Genomic DNA, 14,140 nt, shown 5'->3' on the forward strand with positions numbered 1-14,140 from the left:
CTAGGTGTCTGGAACATAAAATGCGCTTTGCAATTTGGAAGGATTCGATTATAACCCTTGATAATTAAAGTTTTAAAACTATATACGAACAATTGAATTTCAAAAACATTTTCAATTAAGTTGAAGAGGCATGATGTTGGTGTATATTGATCCCCCTTAAAAAAGAGAGTATATGTGAAAGTGCACCCAAAAGCTGATGGTTCTGGGGATATGTATCTATTCATGTAAATAAATAACAATAGACGAATGTGAATATAAGGAGTTTTTTGTCAAATGATATAAAATAATAAACATTTAAGCAGAATACTTTGTAGAATTTGTCTGCGTCTACTTATTTTTGGGGAAAGTTGTGATATTTGGCTTAAATGAGTTTTAATTTTTATTATAATTGTGTTTATAATTGCACTATGATGTGAAAATCGTCTATCAACTAGTTTTTGGCTATTAGTTCCATCTCATAAATTTTAGTTACTTACAATGATCTATTTTGCTTGCTATTATTAAAGAAATTAAAAAATGATTATTAATCTTACATTGTAAAAAAAAGCAAATAAATAAAGAACACCTTTTCTCTTAAATAGAAATAAAATATCTTTATTACTAATATCGACAAATGGTTTTGTACAAATTCAGTAATATGTCATGTTATTTCTTTTGACATCTCAAAAAATTTGTGTATTCTGCCACATCACAGTGGTCACAAATTTGAAAATTTTGGCATAAATTTGTTTTTGTTTTTTTACATTTTTAAAAATATACATGTTTTTTGTAATAATGTGTAATTCAAGAGACCTGGGAATTATATAAAGAATTGACATGGGACATTGACATTATTTTATCTCCTTCAAAATATGATCCCTCTGAAGCGATACACATATCCCAACGATTAACCCAATCTTCCATACACTTTTCGTCGGCCCGTGAAGGTATGGCTTTTAGTACCTTCAGCGAATTCTCTTTGACCGATTGAATCGACTCAAAACGCTTACCACGAAGGGTCAATTTAAGTTTCGGGAACAGGAGAATGTCGCACGGATCCAGACAGTGGTGCCGTGTTTGGTTAAAAAATCGCGTAGAACAAGAATTTTCCATAGTAAAAATCGCTAAATGCACTTGAGGTAGTCTCACATTAACAGCCGCTGTAAACAAAGTAATTGACAGATACCGCTTAAATTTGTACCATAAGTCAAGAAAGGGTGTACCAACATAACAAAAAAAGAATTTTGAAAAGGTCTATTACTTAAGGAGTAGTTAACAAACAACAAAATCCGGATACTTTTTGAGCAGAGGGTATACCGGAATTGTAAGTTGATAAAGTACATATTGAAAAGCAAAAAAATTACAAACTTTGTCATTATTTTTAAAAAACCAGGTAGTTTTCTAATTGTGGTCGGATATGTCTTACGGCAGCATTATAATTTAGATGGCAAATTAAATGGATTAAAAATTGGTGTAGGTATGAAGCTATTGAAAACTTTTTGAGGTGTTTTTTTGTTGCTATACTAATTCTACCTTTTTTAGATCAATAAATCTTATTAGCATTTTTTCGAGAGGTCTGCAGATAACAGCTTATCTTAAAAATAGTAGATTTTTAACTTATTATATATATTCTTTGATAATCATGTGTGTTGACCCTTTTTTTTCGAGTCAGTGCAACTGGGCACTTTTACTCTTTGATAGCTGGGGGTACTACAGGGTCCCACCCATCTCATTGACTAATTTATGTATTGCCTATAAGATTCATGCTTATTCAGTGATTGATCTAAGATTTACGTACCTCCCCGTGTGGAGAGTGATTACTCTAAGATTAGATAGTGGTAAGTAATAATCATGTATACCAACCTTTAAAATTGTATCTATATTTTAGGAATTTATGCCACAAATATTGAAATTGGGACCAGTGTGCATAAAGGAAAAGAGAGCACATATTATATTTTATAATAATTTTGTGGAATAATGAAAAATTGCTGATTTCAGAATAGAACTAAACAATACTTGTTGCTTGAAAGGCTGTCCGAATTTCATATCTTTGGACACAATTGTTTATATGCGGAATACATAAATCCAAATCCAAGTGCAAATTTTCAATGCTTCAGTTTTGGAATGTGCCTTTGTGGAGCAGAAATTATTAGTTAGCAAATATTTGCTCAAATAATATACAAAATAAGCTGGCAAATCAAATGGCAAATACAAATGGGAGCAATATTTCAAATGCACAACAACAGCAGCAGCAGCAGCAACAGGACCAGCAGTTACAAAAGTACAAATATTTCTGAATTATTTCTGTTTTTATTATAAAACTATATATATATACAATATATTTTAGAAATACTCATATAAGAATGAAAAATTTATAAAAGAAAATTTTAAAATTAAATTGACCAACATAAAAACGTTCGGCATTTATCAGCAGAGTTTGCGTTTGTAGGATGTGTGCATCACAAAAAAGGATAAGGACGATGGATATGGAAAATATTTTGAATGAAATTTGTTTTAGTTGCAGTTGCTCTGCTTAAGTATGTGCAAATGTTTATAGTTCATTTGTTTAAAAATGTATTTACATTTGCAAATTTTGTATATTTAGTGACTGCAGTAAATATTGTGGAAAAAACACTCAATACTGCAAATCCAAACGAAACGAAACGAAACGAAAAGAATTGAATGAAATACAAAGCGAAATTAAATGATGTGAAAAAATTGTACACCAACATGTTCCACTTAAGCAGCCCATATTTCAAAATCCAAACAGCATATATATATATATATATATATATATATCTGTACACATACATATGTATATATACATGTATATATATGTGTAAATATAAATATGTGTACATTTGAAGCAAGTGTGCCACATGGATGAAGCATTCTATTTGAATGTATTCGTATATCCTTATTGGGTGCAGTTGTATGTGTACCCAGAGCAAATAATTTTATCAAGACTAACCCAGATTTGTTTTGTAAAATGGCTGAATATAAAAAAGATTGAAATACTGACTGACGGCAAACAAAGATAGACAAGGCCGCTTTCGAGCTTAATATTTGAGAATCGTTTTTTAGATAAAAACATTTAAGACCTTTCAAAAAATATTTCCAAACGCAAATACTTGTACGTTTACTAAACAGTTTTGCTTAAGTTCACCATTGATAAGTGGAAGTGCGGTCAGAGGTACCAAATTGGCAATTGAAGTTGAAGAAGCAACAGACGGAATAAACTCATTGTGAAAGCATCAAAGTAGAATTGAAGTGCTTTGGTTATAGGCAAAATATTGCACTTCAAACCAAATTAAGCAAATAAAGTGCTTAATTGCACGAAAGTTCCCAAAATGTTATCAAACACTGAAAAGGAATAATTAATTTAACCTTTGCTGATATGTATCATAATTATACACTGCTAAATGATCGGCAAGAAATACATTTACAGAAAATGTTGCCAAAATCATGAAGTACTGATTGACATCACTTAGATAGCCAGTTGACCGCTGACGACTATACATACATGGGTATTCAAAGCAGCCAAGGATTTCATCTATCTTGATACCGTCAAAAACAACAACAACAGAATGAAGTTAAGATAAAAAATTACAACTGCTCATACATGACTATGGGTTCAGTAGATGATGTGGATTTGGGGCCGAGTTGGTGTTTCCTTGTAACAATGGTAAAATGTTTTTGGTGTCATTTTAAAATATTTCTCAAAAAATTTGTTAGAGAGTTTTTCGAAAAGTAGTGAACCACAACAACAACAAAAACTCTTTTGTTTATATTATTTAATTGATATAAAGAGTATGGCTGACCATACAGCTCTTTGAAGTATTGTCAAATACCCATGTATAAAAGCATGCAATAAATAAAGTCTCTATATAGAAATAGTATGGAAATTTAAAAACTAAAAATATAAATATAATTAATTAATTCAATTATTCTATAGCTGGTATATGGTATGATTTCGTTCTAAAATATGCGAATATACAACTCAAGTACGGCTTTGGGTGAGTTGGCTAATAAACGCAGACTCTAAGCTTCAAATTTGGCAGGGCACGAGTTTAATTCCTGATACTTGCAGTCTCCAAAAATTATTTACGAATAATGAAATAGAAAAAATAACACCAAATCCAGTTACGTTGGGTATTTGGCAATATTTGAAACAGTTGTATGGCCAGCCAAAAATTTAATTAATAAAAATAATTTGAAAACATTTTTGTTGTTGTAGTTACATGCAATTATTAAGTAAAATAGTCATTACCTCCATAACTGAAACGTGAAATTACAATTTATTAAACAAAAAATTTATTAAAAATTTATTATTAATGGCTAGACTAAATAAGACGGACTAAACCTCACGGACTAAAGTTAATAAACCCTTACTAAAACTGATGATGTCGGGCTGCGAAACAATTAGGAATGCGGATGATATTGCATTAATGTTTGTCATAAAATATACAACAATTGCAATGGATATTTTGTAAGATGGTCTTAATATCCCAGGCAAATGGACTGTGAAATATGATTTTTTACCAAAAAAACAATAAGGTTCCCACTCTTTTTTCAGCTTTTCGACGAGTATCTGCGTTATAATCACCAAAGAATGCATAATTTTTAGGTATTGTTTTCGACAGAAAATTTAGTTGGAAGCAAAATACCTTGACCGCGCTAGAAAAAAAAAATATCTTCTATGTCTAGGACCTACTTGTGAAAAGTGGGTTTTAAAACCACAACCTACACTGTTGTGTGGCATCACAGAATGGTGGAAGGCCCAAAACAAGACTTCGCACTGTATGTGGTGCACACAGTGATGCAGCATTGGGCTGAACTCCGCATCAGTGATGCACTGTGTACCACACCATTCATTGCATTGGACTTAATATTTTACTTAATGTTACTTGATCTTATAAGTAAACAATTAGCAGCACCATCGGCTCTTTAATTCAAATTTTTTCAGTCTTATTATTTTTACTAACAGCTATAAAGTAGGTAGTGATATAGATGTTGCTGAATTTTTCATCTGCTAAAATTTTTAATAAAAACTCAACAATATATACACATTTAGATGCAAGTTGGTCACGTTCTGTTAACAGAAAATGCAGAATTCTCATTGAGATGTCCCGTGAAGATATTAATTTTGTAGGTTTGCAGGTTATGTTTGGTTGTTATTGGGAGTTTTTTGTATAGGTATGTATATATGTTTGGTTGTTATTGGGAGTTTTTCGTTTCAAAGTTTGCAATATTAAATCCCGATATTTAGAAGTATGTTATATCGACAGACAATGTAGTGAAAAAATTTGCTCACAGTATTGTAATTTCCTGAAACAAAAATCAAATTAAAGTTCCATGGATATTAAAAGCAAAGAATATTTCTTGCTCAATTTATGTAAAATAAAATCTTCCGAGAACATTTAGTTTCGGAATATTATTGTAATTTTTTTGTGTAGGAAAACAGCTGTTTCCTCCATATTAAATATTATATACTCTCACAAAAAAGAGCATCGAAAGTTGTGTAACTAGCTGCCCATAAATACTTCTGTAGAGAAACTACAAAATTGTTTTTAATTGTTGTCAAACAAGCCATAGAAAAGGATTGTTGAAATCGCTGAAAGTATGCAATTAATATATTATGAAATTGTGAATGAAAAGAGTTTTGTGTAGGAGGAATCAACTTGAAATGGGAATAAGTCAAAAGTTTATAAATTTCAAATTAAATAAACTAAGCAGATATCGGAAGACATAAATTTTATAATATCAGAGCATATAACACAATTTATGAGCCAAAAATTATGCTATAAAAATGCGCATAAAAATAGCGCCAGTGAAAAGAAATATATTTTTATACACAAAAAGGATAAAAAAAATATTTTGATATATATTAAATAAAATATTCAAAAAAGTCTTGAATCTCAGCGAACAGAACGAGTAGCTGTCGAAAAGGAACATTTACAAATACGTTGACACATAATAAAACAGTGGGTGGTACTTCAAATAATTGTGTCGAAAGCAATAAAAATGTCGGTGCTCTAATATATAAAACCGGCATGAAGCGGAAAAATTGGGCAGTGCAATAAAATATATTAAAAAATTTTCAAAGCAAGCAAATCATAATAAAATTCTGTTGTAATAATATTAATAATAATTTTTTGAATGAATGCCAGTGAACTGAAAAAACAGTGTCGCCCCATCGGAATTGATGGAAGCAGGATGGAAAAAGAACTCAACTGATAAGTATAAAAATTTGTCACTTTGCTTGTAATTGCTCCAAATAACATTTGATTTAGTTTCCTGTCCGCCCAAAGCATTTTGCCGATGCCGCCTACACTTAAAAGCGACACATTTCAAATTGCCAAGTTTTTGAATTTGGGGCTAATATTAGCTTTCCTTGTGCTCCTCATCCTTATTGTAGTTCTTTTAGAACTTTGATTTTTACAATTGTGCGTAAAAATAGGGCAAATGTGCTATATATGTTTATGTGTAGGTACGTAAAAAAATGTCTGCATTTTGATGGAGTTTTACACTAGTTACTCACTTAAATCACTTCACTTCCGTTTAAGTAAATATCTATCGAGTGATTTTTATACACTTGAAAAAACAGAAAAAAACAAAAATAATATGTCTTAAAATTTCAATTTTAAATTCAACGTATTACGCAGGTAGGTTCAACTGGTAAGTGTATGTTACGCATAGACCTCGGAGTCATTAGTGTTTACAGTTAGAGATGTGTTTCATCAAATGCTTGCCCATGGGGTTTTACTGCCGTGTGGCGTTAACGCTACTATGAAACCATTCTGGCGATTTATTTAGCAGAAAGTTTTGTCCTGTTTGTGAATTTAAGTATTATGATGACTTCTATTTGATTAGGTAAGGCAAATTCTCAAAACCTTATGTATCTGTGGCTATTAGGAAATAATTTTAAAAACTTTTAGCCGAGATACGAGCATTTTTTTTCTCAAAATAAAGCATATTAAAAAATTTTAGCATATTAAAAAATTTTAGGTGATGAAGTCTTCTTTTGTCGAAATCTGCTTCAAAGCAAGCAGGACTTTGATGAACCAATTTATATATCTCAAAAATTCTATATATTCAGTACATGAACATCTTTTTCATTATTTAAATATTTGTATATTTTTACCCTCGATTCATGGGGCGGCAAATTTGATATTCATAGAAAGCTAAGTCCTAAATCACCGGAAAGCATATCATGTAATAACTTATTTTATTATCTGATTAAAAATGCTATATCTATCTTCCGGGATGTCTTAATTCAAATCTAGTCTTCGCCTTATTTGAAAGCAAAAATTATATCGTTTGCAGAAAAACTGTCATATATATCCCAGCAGGATTTTCGAAAACCCATCTTTAAATGCCTCTTAATGTTTTAAACATGTAGCTAACATAAAGAATTAAAAAAATATTTTATTTTTAAATACATTTTGATTTATATTCAAGACAGATTAATATTTTGCAGTACATAAAATATTAAAAACTGAAATCCAATATGTGAATAATGTAGTATCCTAAATAATTTTAGGGACATCATCGAAAAAAAGGCATAAAAACACTCTTTAAAAGTTATACATAACAAACAATAATAATAACTGATTTGTTATATTAAATCTTATTGTTCTGGATGAGAACCATGAAACTCTGACAATAAAATAAAGCAGTAATTACGGTATATATTAAGTTCACAGATTTGCATGTCAGATAAGTACATGTCAGTTCACATTCGAAAATTTCGCAAACAACTCTGTGCCATCGTAGAACACACAAAAGTATAATTCCAAAAACACCTAATGTTAAAACTGATTATCAAATCTTGCGAGGTAATACAGTGGGCGTGGTCATGAAGGATATATGGGCGTTTGACCCTAAAAAATTTACACAAAACAATGTTTTCCAGTGAGAAGTAGAAACTTCTTCTTCTGAAGAAGAAACCAATGTTCCAATGTTCTACCAATGTTCTTGTGTGACTTTATATATGTGTAGTAGGTGGATTGCTGTAAATATTAACTTTTTACCATTATTTAATTGTCCCGCTTTCTTGTCATGGTAACTTACAGAACTGAGGTTGTGTTGTTTTAATAGTACTTTTTAAATTAAAAATTCCGGACTTAAGTCCTCCATATTCTATCATTATTATTGTCAATTTCACTTTTAAGAATTTATTCGCTTATTTATGTAGTCCTCCAATCGAGGTCAACGAACTAACAAATAACATAAAGGAACTCCGTTGTCTCTGTATTGTGGAAATATTTTTCGGAAAATTCGATTGAACATTTTCTTCATATTTACGAGTTTCTTTCAACTTCAACTTCTACTAGAGAAAATATATACACCTAAACTAGAGAAATATTTCTTGCTGAATTTACAAATATTCGAAGGAATTTAATGGGACTCCGCATAATACGGGATTACAAGCTATAACAATCAATTTATGGCTTCGAGCATTTAACTTAAATTAAAATATTTTCATTTGATTTTTAATTAAAATGCAATTTAAATGCCAGGAACAATTTTTATGTGTAGCTACGCATATTCCTTTTCCTCTTGCTAATAATTTCTAATTTTTTTTGAACATATTCTATTTTGTATTTCCTATTAGATGTCCGAAGGATATTAAATAGGGCAGCAGCCACTTGTCACTTGTTATTCCACAAGGACGCCCATTCATACAATGCACTTTGCGCACATACGAGAACTGCATTCCTTTGGAACGGAATACATCGATGCAGTGGAATAGCACTTCTGCTGCTGTTGTTCTTGTTGCTGCTCTCCGTACTCCGTACTCGGAACTCGGTACTCAATGGTAACAACAGCGTCTGTTAAATGCATTAAATTCGAAAAATGTGTTTCTGAAATACTTTTCAAATTATATTTTTACTACAAATTTATTTCTCAGGCAACTTACAGGGCAAAGATGTACGATAGGATGAAGAAAATTGAGTGTTGAAGAATGTGACATTATTGAATTTGATTTTGTTGGTATTTTTGCTGTTGTTGTATTTCATATTTTAATAAAAAAAGAAGATAGAAATTGAGTTTTACCCACACATATTGAGTATCGAGTAAGTATCTATCTTCTATCTCATGTGAAGGCACTTGGGATGAAATTGTATTTCGCTTGTTATCTGACATATTGACGATATGAACGAGTAAGTATTTAATATTTACTCAATCAGAAATTTACAGTTGATCAATTTAGTTGTCTTAAAACACAAAATTTATTCAGATGAATAAAATAATCTTAAATAAGAAAATATGAATTTAATTATTTTATGATATTGAAATAGATTAGTGACGTCAGTTGCTCAGTAATATTTGCATAACATTAACAGTAGTTTTGTAGTAATCGCAAATTTTGATATATATTGTTTTATAACGAATGCTTATGAATGTGACTACTCTACGATGTCACTCCTCAGTAAAATAATTGAGCTGACGCAGATTAGCGGACAGGTTATCATATCCTGTGCTATCATTTGAACAAGGTTCAGTTGTCCATTAAGACAGATTGTCGTCTCTGTGAGAGATAGAATCACTGTACACATTCTTTGTAACTGGTTGGCTGTGATAAAATGTGAGATTTTATTAGAAAATATTTAACTAGAGACATTTGGATCGAAGAGGTAAGTCGCTTTTGTTTATTTACGATTGACTGATAGCATAAAAGTCAAAGTGCACTCTATTGGAAGCTCAGAACGCTGTATGTTTTTATTGATTTTTTATATTCTATCACTTACTTTCTTAATTTTTATATTCAATGTCATATATAATTAAAAATTAATGACATGAAAAATACATAAAATAAAAAAAAATTATTATATTGACTCAAACGCTATCTTGGATCAAAGCTTAAGTTGAAACAATTAATACGATATGTGAATTTTAATTTTAAATACAAATTAGATCAGGGAATTAAAATTTTTTGTAGTTTATAGTGAACAATTTTATTGAACGTTACAATAATAAAGCTTTTTTAATTCAGTTAAACAAACAAATAGAATTAGAAAAAAAATTATTGTCGAGAAGCTTTAGGATATATCTCATGTACTTCAACTAAATTCGATAACGAATTACAACGAATTTTCCACTTAACGTTTTCAAGTATAATCTATTGACTTGAAAACGATGGCTAATAAATTTGTTCATGTAATCTACAATAAATTAGACTATAAGAAGTCAAAATCAGCGAGGTATGCTAATATCTTACCTATCATGTTAAAGAACTTACTCCCTTCCGTCATACATTCTATCATGAAGTTATTTAATCTTAAACTAAACGAAGTATCCAATTTAGCTGCTTCATACAAGCCAAAAAGCAAATTGTTTGAAAGAGCACGTTTCTGAAGCTAGATGTTCTAAACCTAATTACATCCCATCAGTTTGGTTTAAGAGAACATAAGAGAACAGTGAACGAATAAATCGTATAAGTCTAATATATACTGTAGCATTTCTGGATGTTGAACAAGCATTAAAAAAAATGATGGTCTCATGTAAGCAATTTGCTATCTATTACCTCTAAACGTTCATTCAGTAATAAAATTGTGTTCATAAAGCAGATTCTGTACGAAGTCAAGTGCAAAGATATAAATCTTCAAATTCGCCCATAACAGCTGGTGATCCACAACAAAATTTTATTGGTCTTTTCTTCTATGTAGTTTCGAATTTGATATTCTAACAAGTAATGTAGTTGTCATCACAAGTCTTGCCGATTTTATATTGCAACAGAAATATTGGTTCGGATTCCTACTGACTTCAATCTCACTTATTTAGGATGGAGAAATGGTAGTCAAAATAGCGTATTGAAATTAATGTAAATTAAATCTGAGTATCTCCATAGAAATATTTCTGAATAATGTTTTCATCCCACAAGCAAATTGTGCAACATACATACATATTTAAGCTACTAAATTATATTAGCTCTTTAACAGTAGGTTCGGCCTATATCTAGAGTACTTTTGTATAACAACATACAACTAATACTGACTCACGGTATTCCGCTATTTGGTAATGCTAGTGCTTCAAATGTTAAGTTACTTAAAAAAGCGCAGTCAAATATACTGAGAACTTTAACGGGCGCTCGATGCTATATTGGAAATGAAAATATTTGCTAAGATCTATAAATCACATTGGTTAAAAGTGAGTTTGAAGGCATAAGAAATAAGTAAGATGCATGGGATATCGAACACGTTAATCCCTTGACGTGTTCGATAGGGATTGAGCTAGAGCTCATGTATTAGAATTTAGAAATCAGAATAAGAAACCTAACTTTTTGTTAGTGATTTACAAAGTATTATTTGCCTTCTTTTATGAATCATCCATCAGTTATCTCAAAGTCCAAGTAAGTTAAGTAAAGCTTATAATATAAAGTTTACCTATTTTATCTTATTTTATATTATGCAATTGTAAAGCTAACATGATAATCACATTATGATGTAAATAGTGTTAGGGTTTAAAAAGTTTCTGTTCAATTTTTTGTGAGAAAACGTAGAATAAATAAAAGAATGTGTCAATAAAAACAAAATTGGTTCTTTGTAGCAATAGTCAGAGTAAGAATATGTTTTCTAGACTCTAATTAGACTAGACCATCTAATTAATTAGTTTAATTAATTATTATATTAATGAATTAATTTCACATTTCATTAATTAATTAATTAATTAGAAAATAAGGCTTGATTTCTAGATTACGTTAGAATCGCCGATCCTAAGCTTTATTGTACCTGCTCACAAAAGTTGGGTTGCAAACGACAGCGCGCTAGTAGTTATTTACCTAATAGTAACGAGCCTAAGAAAAATTGTAAATAAAATTAAGTGTGACTAAATGAGAAAAAATCTTTTAAAAAGTGGACGTCCTTTATCGGCCTTGCAGATGGGCATGTCACTTTCGGGTGTGGGATCACAAAATGAAGCCTGTTGCTACTTGGACGGAAGACAAAGATCTGCAATAATTGTAAGCAAAATTAAGTGTGACTAAATGAGAAATAATCTTTTGAAAAGTGGACGTTCTTTATCGATCATGCAAATGGGAATGTCACTTTCGGGTGTGGGATAACAAAATGAAGCCTGTTGCTACTTGGACGGAAGACAAAGATCTGTAATAATTGTAAGTAAAATTAAGTGTGACTAAATGAGAAATAATCTTTTGAAAAGTGGACGTTCTTTATCGATCATGCAGATGGGAATGTCACTTTCGGGTGTGAGATAACAAAACGAAGCCTGTTGCTACTGTTGCAGATCTTTGACAAAAAACAAAGATCTGCTATCCCTAAAACCAACTATCCAAGATGTATTCATCAAGTACTATAATTAAGTTTTTGTTAAAAGGTCCCACATATTAAATAGTCACGAGTATTTTTTTTATAGAAACAGAAAACTTTTTACTACAACCTGAGCCTTCCATTAGCACTCAGCAGTGTTCAAGCTTGTGAAATTTATTAATAAATGGTTTGAGTGGTTTTTGATAGGTTTTGAAAAAGTAACTGTTTTCGAAAACTGTAAACGAAACACACAACCTTCCTGCTAACACACATTTTATACTGCAGATAATACTAGGGGAAAAAATGATTTTTCGCCAAAACCCAACTGAATTTAGATTAAAATCAGCAAACAAAACTTTTGGCGAATCTGTAAAGCCCAACTTAATCGACATTTCTTTGATAAAAATTAAACTCTGGGGATTCACATGTGTGTTTACAGTGTACATCTGTACATCTGTATATCTGTGCATGTTTGAATGTGTGTATGTGTGTATGTGTGTATAGTTTTGTGTGGATAAAGTAATGCAGATGCACAAACTTATAAATTGTTTTAACGTATAAAACTGACATCGAATAGAAATAACTAAAATATTTTTTCATTTCTTATTTTAATACTGACACTAAAAACACAATTTTTCATTGGGGATTTGTAGCGAAACTTTTCATTCTATCTTCTGCATACTCGTAACACGTAAGCTCCATGGGTTCTTGTCAATTTTTGTTTGTTGGCTGCTTGCCGCATATAGAGTAAGATACGAGCACATCCATGTGAGATTGCTGAAGCATATACGTATTTTGCCTGCATTCCATTGAGACGTTTAAGTGTAAATCAAAAATTGTTTAAATCGAATTGCAAATGGTTCACTAGCAGAGTTGACAGTAAAGTGCAATTAAAATTTTGTATGTCAGCAAAAATTTAAGTGAAATTCTTTGATGACACACTATACACGCCTCACTGAGTTATTAAGCAAATACGCAACCACATACACAAACACCCAAACTCACAATACATTTCCACGCCACGTATATACGTATATACGTGTATATGAGGAAACAAATATCAATATATAAGTGTAAAATCCACAAAAAATATTCAATTTAAAAAATTCTTTTTTGCTAAATTCCAATTTTTCAATATATCGTTTTAACCTATTTATTCACTTGAGTAATGCTACATTCTTGCAACGTTATTATCCTTTGCGATCCGCTTAATAAAATGAATAAAGTAAGCGTGGAGTAGCGTGGAGTGGCGTGCGGAACGCAAGAAAAATTTTAAAATACGAGCAAAATGAGAAAGGGGACTTTGTGTATACATTTAAACATATTTGCACGCATTTAACTGCACACACGCACACGCCGATAAATACTTAACACAGATACACACCAATACACAGGCACACATGTGCATTATCACAAAGCACATGCTTAAGAACTTGATATTCTATCAATATTTATCTTGGCTCGTACCGTATTCCTGTAAGTATTGTAAACCCTCACACATATGTGTGTATCTAAGAGCATTAATTTATATTTTACATATTGAAGGATGAGAACAAAGTCTGTCTAACAAAAGCCATATGGCGTAATTTATAAAACCAACAAAAAAAAAATACAGATTATCACCCTGGAAATGGTTACCAATATCGTGATCTTGATTTGGCAGCACTATTTGCAACCTCCAAACTCTTCATTTTACAAGATACATCGTTTGACAATCCCTTAATATATTAAGATTAGGACAATCTACTACAAAACGATAAAGATATTTTCTAAAGTTTTTCTCCAATGATGAGGCTCATTCTTTGTTCAGTGAATATTTGAAAAAACATATATTGAAAAAAAAAATTGTCGCCGTTGGGGTGCTGAATAACAACAGGTACAGTCAAAAA

This window comes from Teleopsis dalmanni, chromosome X, assembly GCF_002237135.1.
Source record: "Teleopsis dalmanni isolate 2A chromosome X, ASM223713v2, whole genome shotgun sequence".
Lineage (NCBI taxonomy): Eukaryota > Metazoa > Arthropoda > Insecta > Diptera > Diopsidae > Teleopsis > Teleopsis dalmanni.